Source organism: Lepisma saccharinum, unplaced genomic scaffold, assembly GCF_977018435.1.
Source record: "Lepisma saccharinum unplaced genomic scaffold, izLepSacc3.1 HAP1_SCAFFOLD_463, whole genome shotgun sequence".
Taxonomy (NCBI): domain Eukaryota; kingdom Metazoa; phylum Arthropoda; class Insecta; order Zygentoma; family Lepismatidae; genus Lepisma; species Lepisma saccharinum.
The window spans coordinates 73,286-88,559 of record NW_028143157.1 but is presented as its reverse complement, the minus strand read 5'-3'; the positions used below and the strand labels follow the sequence as shown (position 1 = coordinate 88,559).

General features: G+C 40.7%; 4 non-coding genes across 4 annotated transcripts; all 4 read left to right on the top strand.

Annotated features, from left to right (window-relative positions):
* The first annotated feature begins 6,899 nt into the window (after positions 1–6,899).
* On the top strand, positions 6,900–7,062 carry LOC145982919 (U1 spliceosomal RNA). Its single transcript, XR_014441198.1, has one exon. It is a non-coding gene; the product is annotated as a U1 spliceosomal RNA (small nuclear RNA).
* A 2,528-nt stretch (positions 7,063–9,590) lies between these two features.
* Positions 9,591–9,753, top strand: LOC145982915 (U1 spliceosomal RNA). Its single transcript, XR_014441194.1, has one exon. It is a non-coding gene; the product is annotated as a U1 spliceosomal RNA (small nuclear RNA).
* A 2,530-nt stretch (positions 9,754–12,283) lies between these two features.
* LOC145982888 (U1 spliceosomal RNA) lies at positions 12,284–12,446 on the top strand. Its single transcript, XR_014441168.1, has one exon. It is a non-coding gene; the product is annotated as a U1 spliceosomal RNA (small nuclear RNA).
* A 2,529-nt stretch (positions 12,447–14,975) lies between these two features.
* On the top strand, positions 14,976–15,138 carry LOC145982887 (U1 spliceosomal RNA). Its single transcript, XR_014441167.1, has one exon. It is a non-coding gene; the product is annotated as a U1 spliceosomal RNA (small nuclear RNA).
* The last annotated feature ends 136 nt before the right edge of the window (positions 15,139–15,274 follow it).

The following is a 15,274-nucleotide window of genomic DNA, read 5'->3' as shown; positions in this document are numbered from 1 at the left end:
ATTATTTACAGTGGTTCAAGTTAAACCCCGGACCCTTAACACATATATAATAAAAGATCACCGAGGAGAAATTCTCAAAGGCAGGTTCTATGAACAAGAGCTCAGCAAAACTAAACAGCCCGACACATATCTCAGAAAAAATCATCCGCAGAAAAGGCAACAAGTTATTTGTCAAATGGCTGGGTCATCCGGAAAACAGCTGGATCGATGCAGACAAAGTGATAATATGAGTACCTGGGATGTTATAAAAAGGCTGCCAGAACCTGAACAGCAAAATAAGAGAAATGGCAACTTGCTGCCTGAAAATATTAGGTGTCTTATTGTTGGGCCATCTGCTTGTGGTAAAACTACACTAATGGTTGATAATTTTTTATTGGCACCCAACTGGTTAGACTGGAAAAACAGGCACTTGTATATCTTCTCTAAGAGCTTGGAACAATTAAAATATCAGCAGCTGATGAAGCTATATGATGGATTGGATATTGCCACTTTTGAACCAGATGTTAAGCCACTTCACGACTGTCTCGATAATTCTGTTGTTGTGTTTGATGACATTATACTGGATAATCAAAACAAGGTTAGAAATTTCTTTACACAGGGCCGACACAAAAACATTGATTGCTTCTACCTGGCACAGACTTTTTCTAAAATACCGAAGCAACTGATCCGAGACAACAGCAATTTTATATGTGTGTTTCATCAAGACCATACCAACCTCAAACACATACACGATGAATATGTAGGTGGGGACTTGAGCTACAATGATTTTTCCAAGTTTTGCAGCAAGTGCTGGAGCCAGGACAGTTATGGGTTTGTCACTATTGATATGACAAGAACACCTAATACTGGCAAATACAGAAATAAAATCAACGATTTTCTAGACGTTGAGACATAAATAAACAACCATGAAACGACCAGTCATTGATGATCTTAAGTTAAGAGATTATCTTGTAAAAAGATTTAAGGGATGGAAATCAGAGAACCGTGGAATTTATGAAAAACACAAACAAACAGAACAGCCTGTCATTGATGCTATTAATAATTTAGGTAAGAATATCAAAACTGTTACAGAGCAAAATCAAGATTTGATCACAGAGCTTGTGCCTGTAGCTGCAAGAAACATATTAGATTATCCATTCACCCCACTTTCCAGTATTCATACACCTAGTCCTGTTGCTCCTAGAAGAATTGAAGCTACTCAGGATCCTATTGAATTGGGTCTTCTTGCTCAAAAATATTTAACCACATCTAAAGACAACAAAGATGAGGTGTTTGGCTTATATGCCGACACAGAGCTTGATGGCAGCATTATTCATAGAATTGGTAATTTCAGAGTAACTTTTATGGGGGATGATATCATTGTTTATTCAGAATCTCGTCTCGGAGAAAAAGGTGCTTTTGTTAAGTACCCCGGCACACCTGGATTGTGGGAACTGATGACTCGGAAGAGACCTGGCAGCTATACAGATCAGGATTATGAGCATTACAAAGAAATATTAATAAAATCAGATGCTCTATACCAGAACAATGATCCCATACAAAAAAGAGTCAAGTCTAGCAGTGGAGCAAAATACAACAATTTAATCAAGCCCATATGGTCACAGATCAAGACTGGTAGTGGAATCAAACAATACAACACATTGCCTAAAGAATTTGTGTGGGTTGATGATGTCAGGAAACTTGTAGATAGGTTATTAGTGATAGCCGGGGAGGAAAATGCTGGGAACCACAATTTTTACAATGAAAAGGTTGGAATTATGGACATGATAAGCACAAAATTGTCTAATTTTATAGTGAATGACCCTAAGGGGATTGGATATCTCATAAAAATTATTAATACTCTACCACCTAAATTTTGGAATGTTTCTGAGGGTCGGGGGCTGGTTAATGACATTATAAACAAGTTGCCATTTGAACTACACATTCCAGGCTATCAGTATTGTGGTCCCGGTACAAAATTGGACCATAGATTAAACAGAGGTGACCCTGGTGTAAATCCCCTAGATGCTGCTTGTAGAGACCATGACATAGCATACAACACACATTCTGATCTTGACAAGAGACATGTTGCAGACAAGAAATTAGAAGAGGCTGCATTTGGTAGATTTGTAAGCAAAGATGCTTCTTTAAGTGAAAAAATAGCAGCATTGGGAACCACCATAGCTATGAGCACCAAACAAAAACTGGGGTGGGGGTTGTGAACGTGTATATAATAAACCTACAATGAAGGCCAAGGGTGTTATGTATCAAATACCTTATGCAGGTCTCAAATCTCTTAAAACTATTGACAGTCTCTTGACCAAAAAGCAGCGCAAGAAAAAAAGCTCTTGTCTTGCAAAGGGCCATGGTATGAAATTGTTGCTTAGTACCCCCCAATTAAAAAAAATACAGCAATCAAGAAAAAAATCACATGTGGGTGGCTTCATATTTACCATCCCGGCCATCTTAGCAGCACTCGGGGCTGTTGGGAGCTTGGCCGGGGGATCAGCTGCCATAGCAAAAACAGTAATAGATGCCAAGAAAAATAGGGCAGAATTAGATGAGCAGAAGCGCCATAACCTGGCAATGGAGAAAAAAGGCAAAGGTGTTAAGAGAGCCATGAATAAGTTTAAAAAAAACAAGAGCCGCTTACAAACCAAGATATTGAAGCTTTAATCAAGCCACTGGGCATCAAACATTTTAGAGGTGTGTACATGTCTGATTCTTTACCGGAACAACCACTCAACAAAGAGTGTGGCATTGTTAATTTGGATGAGTACAAAAATCAGGGCACTCACTGGATCTGTTATCTTAAATATTTAAACGATGAGGCATTTGTGTTTGATTCATTTGGAGGTGTTCCACCTGAAAATTTAGTAAAATATCTAAAATCAGCTAATCTTTATTACAATAATGCCCGTGTTCAAAACTTCAAAGATGTTAATTGCGGACATTTGTGTTTATCCGTTCTCAGATATATGTCTCAAATAAATAAACCATCAATTGAAAATTTTCAAAAAGCCTTGTGGTATCTGAAACATCATGGGGGTATTCCATCTCACCAGCCAAAATTCAATATTGAAACTCAAATTGCATGATGACATAGTGTATCCCAAAACAATAGCTCTCAGAGCATTTTACGGCATGTACTTGATACCTAATATTACGCACCACAACAACAAAATTGCAGTAGGGGATCAAAAAATTGTCATCACTCCAGGGCAGTATAATTTGTCTACTTTAAATGCTCAGTTACCCAGAGGTATATTGTTAACTCAAAATTCTGTCACTCACAGAGTAGAGATTGTATCTGCTACAGAAACAGTGGATCTGGGTACTATAGGAGAGCTGTTAGGCTTTGAGAACAACACAAAACTCGAACCGGCCATCAAACACACTGCTATGAATATACCCAAATTCTTGGCCATAGAGACTCTGAATATTCACTGTAATATAGCTGAGGGTATGATCACCAAATCAAATGGCATAGGCACTCACAAACAAACCGGCATCATTGCAACATTCAAACCTAATTCCGAATTCATGGAGCCCATCATCTACAATCCATCCCCAACATTATATTTTCCTGTGTGTCATAACAGAATAGATAACATTGAATTGATGGTCACTAATGAAAAAGAAGAATTAGTTGATTTTGCTGGAGCCACAACAACTGCAATCGTAGAGATTAATATTTAAATAAAAATACATACAATGGAAAATATTGAGAGTTATGAGCTACAATCATTCCCTCCAAACAGGAGGACATTTGCAAATTTAAATCAACCCAACACAGAAATAGAGGTTGATCTTGATGTAGGGGACGGCTTTATACACCCCCACAGAGCAGATCTATACATCAAATTTGATGTTGTAAAGCTCGATGGTACAGATTATCCTGCAAATTCAAACATAAGATTGGTAGATAATTTTGTGCCGCATCTGTTCTCTGAAATTGAGATCAGAAAGCATGGCGTTGTTATAAACAGAGTGGATTATCCCGGCATTACCTCCACGGCTTTGGCCACATTAAAATTATCCAAAACCGAGGCTTCATACTACAGAATCGGTGGATTTGAGGCTGGTGATAAGATATTAACCAAGAGCCACACAGTGCTGTTCCCCATGCGCCTGTTGCCAGGATTCTTCTCGGATTACAAAGATATCATGTGGAAGGGTGGGTTAAGAATTACATTTAGAAGAGCTGCAAATGATAATAATGCTTTGATGAGGTACAGTGCGATAAACCCTACAGGAGAAGCTCTGCCCAATACCCTACCTGATGAGGGCAAATGCATTATTCAGACTATGGAGCTAAGAATCCCTGTTGTTGAATATGAGGCCAGCTATGCTCTTAAATACAAAGCTGATATCCTAAAAAATCCACAAATTCCTCTGCAATTTTATACATATCAGTCTGTACAGAAGCCCGCATCTGGTACCTATTATGAGTTTGATGCTACAAATTCATTCTCCAGCATACAATATGACATGCCGGATTTTGTGGTGGTATTGTTTCAGACTGGAAGACACAATAATCAGGAAAAAAATTCAAGTAAATTTGATAGCTGCAACATCAAAAACATATATCTTAAAAATGGCAGAAATGAGGTTTTTCCTAGAGAAAATTATAATTTAGACATGTCCAAGGGTGATTTTCTCAAATTATATGAGGCTTTTTCGGCTTTCAAAAGGGTCACTACAGGCAATACAGATATGTATTACACACCAGATGAATTCAAAGCACAGAGGCCCATGTTTGTAATCAACACTTCAAAAAGGAAACAGGTTGTGGTGAATGACAGGACAAACATTAAAATTATCTGTGAATTCCACGAGGCTTTACCAGAAGACACCATATGTAGCGTTATTCTCATAGGTGAAAAATCATATATTTATGATGTGAGAAATGAGCGGGTCACAGAGCAATTCTAGAAGGTCTCTGCATATTGCATTGTCTTAGTACTAGATATGCAAGATGAGCCTGGTGTCCAATTGAACTCAAACCGGAAGTAAACCGGAAGTGGACCGGAAGTGGACCGGAAGTAGACCGGAAGTAGACCGGAAGTGGACCGGAAGTAGACCGGAAGTGGACCGGAAGTAGACCGGAAGTGGACCGGAAGTAAATATGTGTGGGTGGGTGTGGGTGGGTATGGGTTTGTGTGGGTGGGTGTGGGTATGGGTGTGGGTATGGGTGTGGGTGGCCTAGTTTTAAGTGTGGTCAAGAGGGGCATTTTTTTGACAAGTTTATGGACAACAATCTCACAGAAGTGCCTTTTATAAGTGTAGACAAATCAATCTGAGGGGCACTTCTTTTCTGAAAAATTCTCTTCCTTTCTGAAAAATTCTCTTCCTTTCTGAAAAATTCCCGAGGGCATTTTTACAAAAATCTTGGATTATGCAAGAGTTCCACACTTGAGCAAAAAGCTCATATAGGCATGTTGAGCCTGTTTTAAGTGTAGCAAAGCTGCTGGAGAGGAGCTCGTACTTTCTTGCGCCAATAATAGGTCAAAACATACTACTCACATTTATGTGAAAATTTCTGCTAAACCGTGTTTTTGAGTTTGTGATGTAAATATTCCAGTTTTATGCACAGATAGGTTAACTTGGACCGGACCTACAGTTTAAAGTGGGATCCTAGCCATTATGTGACTCGACCGAGTATCGTTCCCCTGACCCCTCGATTAATAGACGATAACAGCTTTAGAGTGCGACTTGTTTGAAGTATAGCAAGCAGGCAGTGTTCCGGCACCTTTATACATGAGTTACATATGCTGTTTAGATAGAAACTTATGTTTTTGTTTTGTTTTAACCTGCGCTTGAAGTGAAAAATTGTGTCTGGGAGAATGTTTAAAGAAACCGTGGAGGAGGTGTCATTTTTAGATGTGACGTGGTGAAAATGAGACATTGCATAGGAGAATTTTGTCATCCTCGCGTCCCCCCTCCCACCGAGCACTATTTGTAGCGAAGGTTCTTGATTTGACATTTTTGCATGTAATAGGCACAAGAAGAGAGATTTTTTCGTTGTCCATAAGTTTTTCAAAGTTGAAGTCGAATTTGTTGTCTGGTAGGCTAATCGGGGCTGGACGTACAGTTTGGAGTGGAACCGAAAGACAGTCAAATGTGGCTCCACTTGGAGTGAGTGAATCCAATACAGCGGTAGCAGTAGGCCATCGGGAAGACCCGAGATTTGTCTTGGAGGACAAGCAACCCGAAAAGAGACCGACAAGTGCAAATTGAGATGTGATTGATAAGATGACAGGTAATTGCAACTGAAGACACATATAAGTCTATAGATATATATATAGACGCTGCAGGTCTTCTCGGTACGGTACATCCCTCTCGCATTTCCTCCCTTAACGTTCCTGATAAACGACAAATTGCGTGAAGAAAACCCAAAGCATTTCTGTTGCCATCAGTCTACTTTCTTTCCTTTTTTGACGAGGAAATTTCCATTCTTTAAGACCAGACGAGTGGAACCCATCCTATTTTCGAGCGTGAATGGGAGAAGGTTGGTTTCGGACATGCAATAATCGAACTGTACGTGATCCCTGAACCAAAACGTATGTCACGTGATTGACATGACGCTGAAGGGGACAGAAATCGAGAAAGCCAGCCAGCCAGCAAGATTCGAATGTGAAAGTTGAACGTAGTGTGGAGAATGTTGGAGTAAGTAAACGTTTCTCAATAGATGGCAGCACAAGGAGTAGCTTGTTTTCCTCCCTTAAAAAGGTCGTTCAAATTTTACTTGTGAAGATAAGTTAAACATATTTTTTTGTAGATATATTGTCTGTGTAAAGTGTGCATAGCAATTATAAGTTATCACTGACAAGTTGCGAAAGACTTTGAGATATGTGGAAACACTCGATGGGAGTTTGTTGAGAGGATAGAGTAGGATGTGAGAGGTTTCTGGTCGAGGCATACTTACCTGGCGTAGGGGCTACCGTGATCAGCAAGGCGGTTCCCCCGGGGTGAGGCTCTTCCATTGCACTTCGGTTGGGCTGACCCCCGCGAATATTCCAAACGTGGATATCTCGGGCGCGTAATTTTTGTTTGTAGGGACTGCGTTCGCGCCGTCCCTGAAAAATAAATGGATAACAATAAATGTACCTTTTCGTAATGTTAAGTTCGGTCGGTTTTTTGGGAGGATTGTTTCGTGATAAACTTGTTGAGAGCTGCGATCCCGTGAGGAGTTTAGTTCGCCAAGAAATTGGCTGACCCAGTCGGAAAGGACAGACCAGATGGACGATCTGTTTTCTTTCTGCCTGCCTACAAGACCCAATCAGATCAGAGAAGAAAGTTTCGGAATATTCAATAAATAATCTTTCAAGAGAGTTGACGTTGCCAACCGTCCTGATTTGGAACCTAAGGAACGGCACCTCGCTCTCGGTTTCAAATATGGAAATCGGACTGACTCCCTTTGCTTCCAGAGCCTCCCGTTCCCTTTTCGCGTGCACTGCATTCGTTCTGGACATGGCGTAGAATGTTATAAGCGCCAACATAACGTCCAAACTTCATGATGTTGGTAGTCGTCCTACATATTAGCAGATATCTCAAAGATGTTTTCGTTGCTTCGAAATTCCCATTCCAATCACGAATTCCCCTGAATAAACAGTTGTCTGATTTTTAAGAATTTGTAAGATTACATATTAACGAGATACCATATTTATAATGAAAAGTATTCCGTCATGGAAACTGAACCACGTCGTTCCAGTACTGCCAGCCTCGGTGCTAGCAACAATACATCCTTTAGTAGAAAAATAAACCAATCAAATGAACTAGTTTTTCTTGCTTGTTGAATACATAATACTTATGTTTCGAAATTCAAATTGGGCATTTTATGTATTAATATTGGCTTCACCTTCACCGCCCGTTGAAGGCGTGAACATTTTAAAAAGTTGTGCTGCAATACTTAGGAATGTATACCTTACATTCGAAGAGATTTGACAAATACGCTAGCTTATTTATGCTAAAAATGATCGCAAGTGACAGGATAAGAATGAGTGGTTAACGACAATTCCTCTAAATGCTACGTAAATATTGTATTTTGCATTTACGTCGCTTTCCTTTCATATTTACTAATTGCGACGACAAGGATGAATGAATTATAAGTACGTGATGAAAGGACACTCGTACGGCTCACAACAACATGCCTAGGTCAAGACTCGAACACAGGGAGCTTCAAATGATGGGTAAAATTTTTAGTAAATTCGGATGCACATTTATGTGAAAATTTCTGCTAAACCGTGTTTTTGAGTTTGTGATGTAAATATTCCAGTTTTATGCACAGATAGGTTAACTTGGACCGGACCTACAGCTTAGAGTGGGATCCGAGCCATTATGTGTCTCGACCGAGTATCGTTCCCCTGACCCCTCGATTAATAGACGATAACAGCTTTAGAGTGCGACTTGTTTGAAGCATAGCAAGCAGGCAGTGTTCCGGCACCTTTATACATGAGTTACATATGCTGTTTAGATAGAAACTTATGTTTTTGTTTTGTTTTAACCTGCGCTTGAAGTGAAAATTGTGTCTGGGAGAATGTTTAAAGAAACCGTGGAGAAGGTGTTATTTTTAGATGTGACGTGGTGAAAATGAGACATTGCATAGGAGAATTTTGTCATCCTCGAGTCCCCCCTCCCACCGAGCACTATTTGTAGCGAAGGTTCTTGATTTGACATTTTTGCATGTAATAGGCACAAGAAGAGAGATTTTTTCGTTGTCCATAAGTTTTTCAAAGTTGAAGTCGAATTTGTTGTCTGGTAGGCTAATCGGGACTTGACGTACAGTTTGGAGTGGAACCGAAAGACAGTCAAATGTGGCTCCACTTGGAGTGAGTGAATCCAATACAGCGGTAGCAGTAGGCCATCGGGAAGACCCGAGATTTGTCTTGGAGGACAAGCAACCCGAAAAGAGACCGACAAGTGCAAATTGAGATGTGATTGATAAGATGACAGGTAATTGCAACTGAAGACACATATAAGTCTATAGATATATATAGACGCGGCAGGTCTTCTCGGTACGGTACATCCCTCTCGCATTTCCTTCCTTAACGTTCCTGATAAACGACAAATTGCGTGAAGAAAACCCAAAGCATTTCTGTCGCCATCAGTCTACTTTCTTTCCATTTTTGACGAGGAAATTTCCATTCTTTAAGACCAGACGAGTGGAACCCATCCTATTTTCGAGCGTGAATGGGAGAAGGTTGGTTTCGGACATGCAATAATCGAACTGTACGTGATCCCTGAACCAAAACGTATGTCACGTGATTGACATGACGCTGAAGGGGACAGAAATCGAGAAAGCCAGCCAGCCAGGAAGATTCGTATGTGAAAGTTGAACGTAGTGTGGAGAATGTTGGAGTAAGTAAACGTTTCTCAATAGATGGCAGCACAATGAGTAGCTTGTTTTCCTCCCTTAAAAAGGTCGTTCAAATTTTACTTGTGAAGATAAGTTAAACATATTTATTTGTAGATATATTGTCTGTGTAAAGTGTGCATAGCAATTATAAGTTATCACTGACACGTTGCGAAAGACTTTGAGATATGTGGAAACACTCGATGGGAGTTTGTTGAGAAGATAGAGTAGGATGTGAGAGGTTTCTGGTCGAGGCATACTTACCTGGCGTAGGGGCTACCGTGATCAGCAAGGCGGTTCCCCCGGGGTGAGGCTCTTCCATTGCACTTCGGTTGGGCTAACCCCCGCGAATATCCCAAACGTGGATATCTCGGGCGCGTAATTTTTGTTAGTAGGGACTGCGTTCGCGCCGTCCCTGAAAAATAAATGGATAACAATAAATGTACCTTTTCGTAATGTTAAGTTCGGTCGGTTTTTTGGGAGGATTGTTTCGTGATAAACTTGTTGAGAGCTGCGATCCCGTGAGGAGTTTAGTTCGCCAAGAAATTGGCTGACCCAGTCGGAAAGGACAGACCAGATGGACGATCTGTTTTCTTTCTGCCTGCCTACAAGACCCAATCAGATCAGAGAAGAAAGTTTCGGAATATTCAATAAATAATCTTTCAAGAGAGTTGACGTTGCCAACCGTCCTGATTTGGAACCTAAGGAACGGCACCTCGCTCTCGGTTTCAAATATGGAAATCGGACTGACTCCCTTTGCTTCCAGAGCCTCCCGTTCCCTTTTCGCGTGCACTGCATTCGTTCTGGACATGGCGTAGAATGTTATAAGCGCCAACATAACGTCCAAACTTCATGATGTTGGTAGTCGTCCTACATATTAGCAGAGATCTAAAAGATGTTTTCGTTGCTTCGAAATTACCATTCCAATCACGAATTCCCCTGAATAAACAGTTGTCTGATTTTTAAGAATTTGTAAGATTACATATTAACGAGATACCATATTTATAATGAAAAGTATTCCGTCATGGAAACTGAACCACGTCGTTCCAGTACTGCCAGCCTCGGTGCTAGCAACAATACATCCTTTAGTAGAAAAATAAACCAATCAAATGAACTAGTTTTTCTTGCTTGTTGAATACGTAATACTTATGTTTCCAAATTCAAATTGGACATTTTATGTATTAATATTGGCTTCACCTTCACCGCCCGTTGAAGGCGTGAACATTTTAAAAAGTTGTGCTGCAATACTTAGGAATGTATACCTTACATTCGAAGAGATTTGACAAATACGCTAGCTTATTTATGCTAAAAATGATCGCAAGTGACAGGATAAGAATGAGTGGTTAACGACAATTCCTCTAAATGCTACGTAAATATTGTATTTTGCATTTACGTCGCTTTCCTTTCATATTTACTAATTGCGACGACAAGGATGAATGAATTATAAGTACGTGATGAAAGGACACTCGTACGGCTCACAACAACATGCCTAGGTCAAGACTCGAACACAGGGAGCTTCAAATGATGGGTAAAATTTTTAGTAAATTCGGATGCACATTTATGTGGAAATTTCTGCTAAACCGTGTTTTTGAGTTTGTGATGTAAATATTCCAGTTTTATGCACAGATAGGTTAACTTGGACCGGACCTACAGTTTAGAGAGGGATCCGAGCCATTATGTGTCTCGACCGAGTATCGTTCCCCTGACCCCTCGATTAATAGACGATAACAGCTTTAGAGTGCGACTTGTTTGAAGCATAGCAAGCAGGCAGTGTTCCGGCACCTTTATACATGAGTTACATATGCTGTTTAGATAGAAACTTATGTTTTTGTTTTGTTTTAACCTGCGCTTGAAGTGAAAAATTGTGTCTGGGAGAATGTTTAAAGAAACCGTGGAGGAGGTGTCATTTTTAGATGTGACGTGGTGAAAATGAGACATTGCAATGGAGAATTTTGTCATCCTCGCGTCCCCCTCCCACCGAGCACTATTTGTAGCGCAGGTTCTTGATTTGAAATTTTTGCATGTAATAGGCACAAGAAGAGAGATTTTTTCGTTGTCCATAAGTTTTTCAAAGTTGAAGTCGAATTTGTTGTCTGGTAGGCTAATCGGGACTGGACGTACAGTTTGGAGTGGAACCGAAAGACAGTCAAATGTGGCTCCACTTGGAGTGAGTGAATCCAATACAGCGGTAGCAGTAGGCCATCGGGAAGACCCGAGATTTGTCTTGGAGGACAAGCAACCCGAAAAGAGACCGACAAGTGCAAATTGAGATGTGATTGATAAGATGACAGGTAATTGCAACTGAAGTCACATATAAGTCTATAGATATATTTATAGACGCGGCAGGTCTTCTCGGTACGGTACACCCCTCTCGCATTTCCTCCCTTAACGTTCCTGATAAACAACAAATTGCGTGAAGAAAACCCAAAGCATTTCTGTCGCCATCAGTCTACTTTCTTTCCTTTTTTGACGAGGAAATTTCCATTCTTTAAGACCAGACGAGTGGAACCCATCCTATTTTCGAGCGTGAATGGGAGAAGGTTGGTTTCGGACATGCAATAATCGAACTGTACGTGATCCCTGAACCAAAACGTATGTCACGTGATTGACATGACGCTGAAGGGGACAGAAATCGAGAAAGCCTGCCAGCCAGGAAGATTCGTATGTGAAAGTTGAACGTAGTGTGGAGAATGTTGGAGTAAGTAAACGTTTCGCAATAGATGGCAGCACAAGGAGTAGCTTGTTTTCCTCCCTTAAAAAGGTCGTTCAAATTTTACTTGTGAAGATAAGTTAAACATATTTATTTGTAGATATATTGTCTGTGTAAAGTGTGCATAGCAATTATAAGTTATCACTGACAAGTTGCGAAAGACTTTGAGATATGTGGAAACACTCGATGGGAGTTTGTTGAGAAGATAGAGTAGGATGTGAGAGGTTTCTGGTCGAGGCATACTTACCTGGCGTAGGGGCTACCGTGATCAGCAAGGCGGTTCCCCCGGGGTGAGGCTCTTCCATTGCACTTCGGTTGGGCTGACCCCCGCGAATATCCCAAACGTGGATATCTCGGGCGCGTAATTTTTGTTAGTAGGGACTGCGTTCGCGCCGTCCCTGAAAAATAAATGGATAACAATAAATGTACCTTTTCGTAATGTTAAGTTCGGTCGGTTTTTTGGGAGGATTGTTTCGTGATAAACTTGTTGAGAGCTGCGATCCCTTGAAGAGTTTCGTTCGCCAAGAAATTGGCTGACCCAGTCGGAAAGGACAGACCAGATGGACGATCTGTTTTCTTTCTGCCTGCCTACAAGACCCAATCAGATCAGAGAAGAAAGTTTCGGAATATTCAATAAAATAATCTTTCAAGAGAGTTGACGTTGCCAACCGTCCTGATTTGGAAACTAAGGAACGGCACCTCGCTCTCGGTTTCAAATATGGAAATCGGACTGACTCCCTTTGCTTCCAGAGCCTCGTTCCCTTTTCGCGTGCACTGCATTCGTTCTGGACATGGCGTAGAATGTTATAAGCGCCAACATAACGTCCAAACTTCATGATGTTGGTAGTCGTCCTACATATTAGCAGATATCTCAAAGATGTTTTCGTTGCTTCGAAATTACCATTCCAATCACGAATTCCCCTGAATAAACAGTTGTCTGATTTTTAAGAATTTGTAAGATTACATATTAACGAGATACCATATTTATAATGAAAAGTATTCCGTCATGGAAACTGAACCACGTCGTTCTAGTACTGCCAGCCTCGGTGCTAGCAACAATACATCCTTTAGTAGAAAAAGAAACCAATCAAATGAACTAGTTTTTCTTGCTTGTTGAATACATAATACTTATGTTTCCAAATTCAAATTGGACATTTTATGTATTAATATTGGCTTCACCTTCACCGCCCGTTGAAGGCGTGAACATTTTAAAAAGTTGTGCTGCAATACTTAGGAATGTATACCTTACATTCGAAGAGATTTGACAAATACGCTAGCTTATTTATGCTAAAAATGATCGCAAGTGACAGGATAAGAATGAGTGGTTAACGACAATTCCTCTAAATGCTACGTAAATATTGTATTTTGCATTTACGTCGCTTTCCTTTCATATTTACTAATTGCGACGACAAGGATGAATGAATTATAAGTACGTGATGAAAGGACACTCGTACGGCTCACAACAACATGCCTAGGTCAAGACTCGAACACAGGGAGCTTCAAATGATGGGTAAAATTTTTAGTAAATTCGGATGCACATTTATGTGGAAATTTCTGCTAAACCGTGTTTTTGAGTTTGTGATGTAAATATTCCAGTTTTATGCACAGATAGGTTAACTTGGACCGGACCTACAGTTTAGAGAGGGATCCGAGCCATTATGTGTCTCGACCGAGTATCGTTCCCCTGACCCCTCGATTAATAGACGATAACAGCTTTAGAGTGCGACTTGTTTGAAGCATAGCAAGCAGGCAGTGTTCCGGCACCTTTATACATGAGTTACATATGCTGTTTAGATAGAAACTTATGTTTTTGTTTTGTTTTAACCTGCGCTTGAAGTGAAAAATTGTGTCTGGGAGAATGTTTAAAGAAACCGTGGAGGAGGTGTCATTTTTAGATGTGACGTGGTGAAAATGAGACATTGCATAGGAGAATTTTGTCATCCTCGCGTCCCCCTCCCACCGAGCACTATTTGTAGCGCAGGTTCTTGATTTGAAATTTTTGCATGTAATAGGCACAAGAAGAGAGATTTTTTCGTTGTCCATAAGTTTTTCAAAGTTGAAGTCGAATTTGTTGTCTGGTAGGCTAATCGGGACTGGACGTACAGTTTGGAGTGGAACCGAAAGACAGTCAAATGTGGCTCCACTTGGAGTGAGTGAATCCAATACAGCGGTAGCAGTAGGCCATCGGGAAGACCCGAGATTTGTCTTGGAGGACAAGCAACCCGAAAAGAGACCGACAAGTGCAAATTGAGATGTGATTGATAAGATGACAGGTAATTGCAACTGAAGTCACATATAAGTCTATAGATATATTTATAGACGCGGCAGGTCTTCTCGGTACGGTACACCCCTCTCGCATTTCCTCCCTTAACGTTCCTGATAAACAACAAATTGCGTGAAGAAAACCCAAAGCATTTCTGTCGCCATCAGTCTACTTTCTTTCCTTTTTTGACGAGGAAATTTCCATTCTTTAAGACCAGACGAGTGGAACCCATCCTATTTTCGAGCGTGAATGGGAGAAGGTTGGTTTCGGACATGCAATAATCGAACTGTACGTGATCCCTGAACCAAAACGTATGTCACGTGATTGACATGACGCTGAAGGGGACAGAAATCGAGAAAGCCTGCCAGCCAGGAAGATTCGTATGTGAAAGTTGAACGTAGTGTGGAGAATGTTGGAGTAAGTAAACGTTTCGCAATAGATGGCAGCACAAGGAGTAGCTTGTTTTCCTCCCTTAAAAAGGTCGTTCAAATTTTACTTGTGAAGATAAGTTAAACATATTTATTTGTAGATATATTGTCTGTGTAAAGTGTGCATAGCAATTATAAGTTATCACTGACAAGTTGCGAAAGACTTTGAGATATGTGGAAACACTCGATGGGAGTTTGTTGAGAAGATAGAGTAGGATGTGAGAGGTTTCTGGTCGAGGCATACTTACCTGGCGTAGGGGCTACCGTGATCAGCAAGGCGGTTCCCCCGGGGTGAGGCTCTTCCATTGCACTTCGGTTGGGCTGACCCCCGCGAATATCCCAAACGTGGATATCTCGGGCGCGTAATTTTTGTTAGTAGGGACTGCGTTCGCGCCGTCCCTGAAAAATAAATGGATAACAATAAATGTACCTTTTCGTAATGTTAAGTTCGGTCGGTTTTTTGGGAGGATTGTTTCGTGATAAACTTGTTGAGAGCTGCGATCCCTTGAAGAGTTTCGTTCGCCAAGAAATTGGCTGAC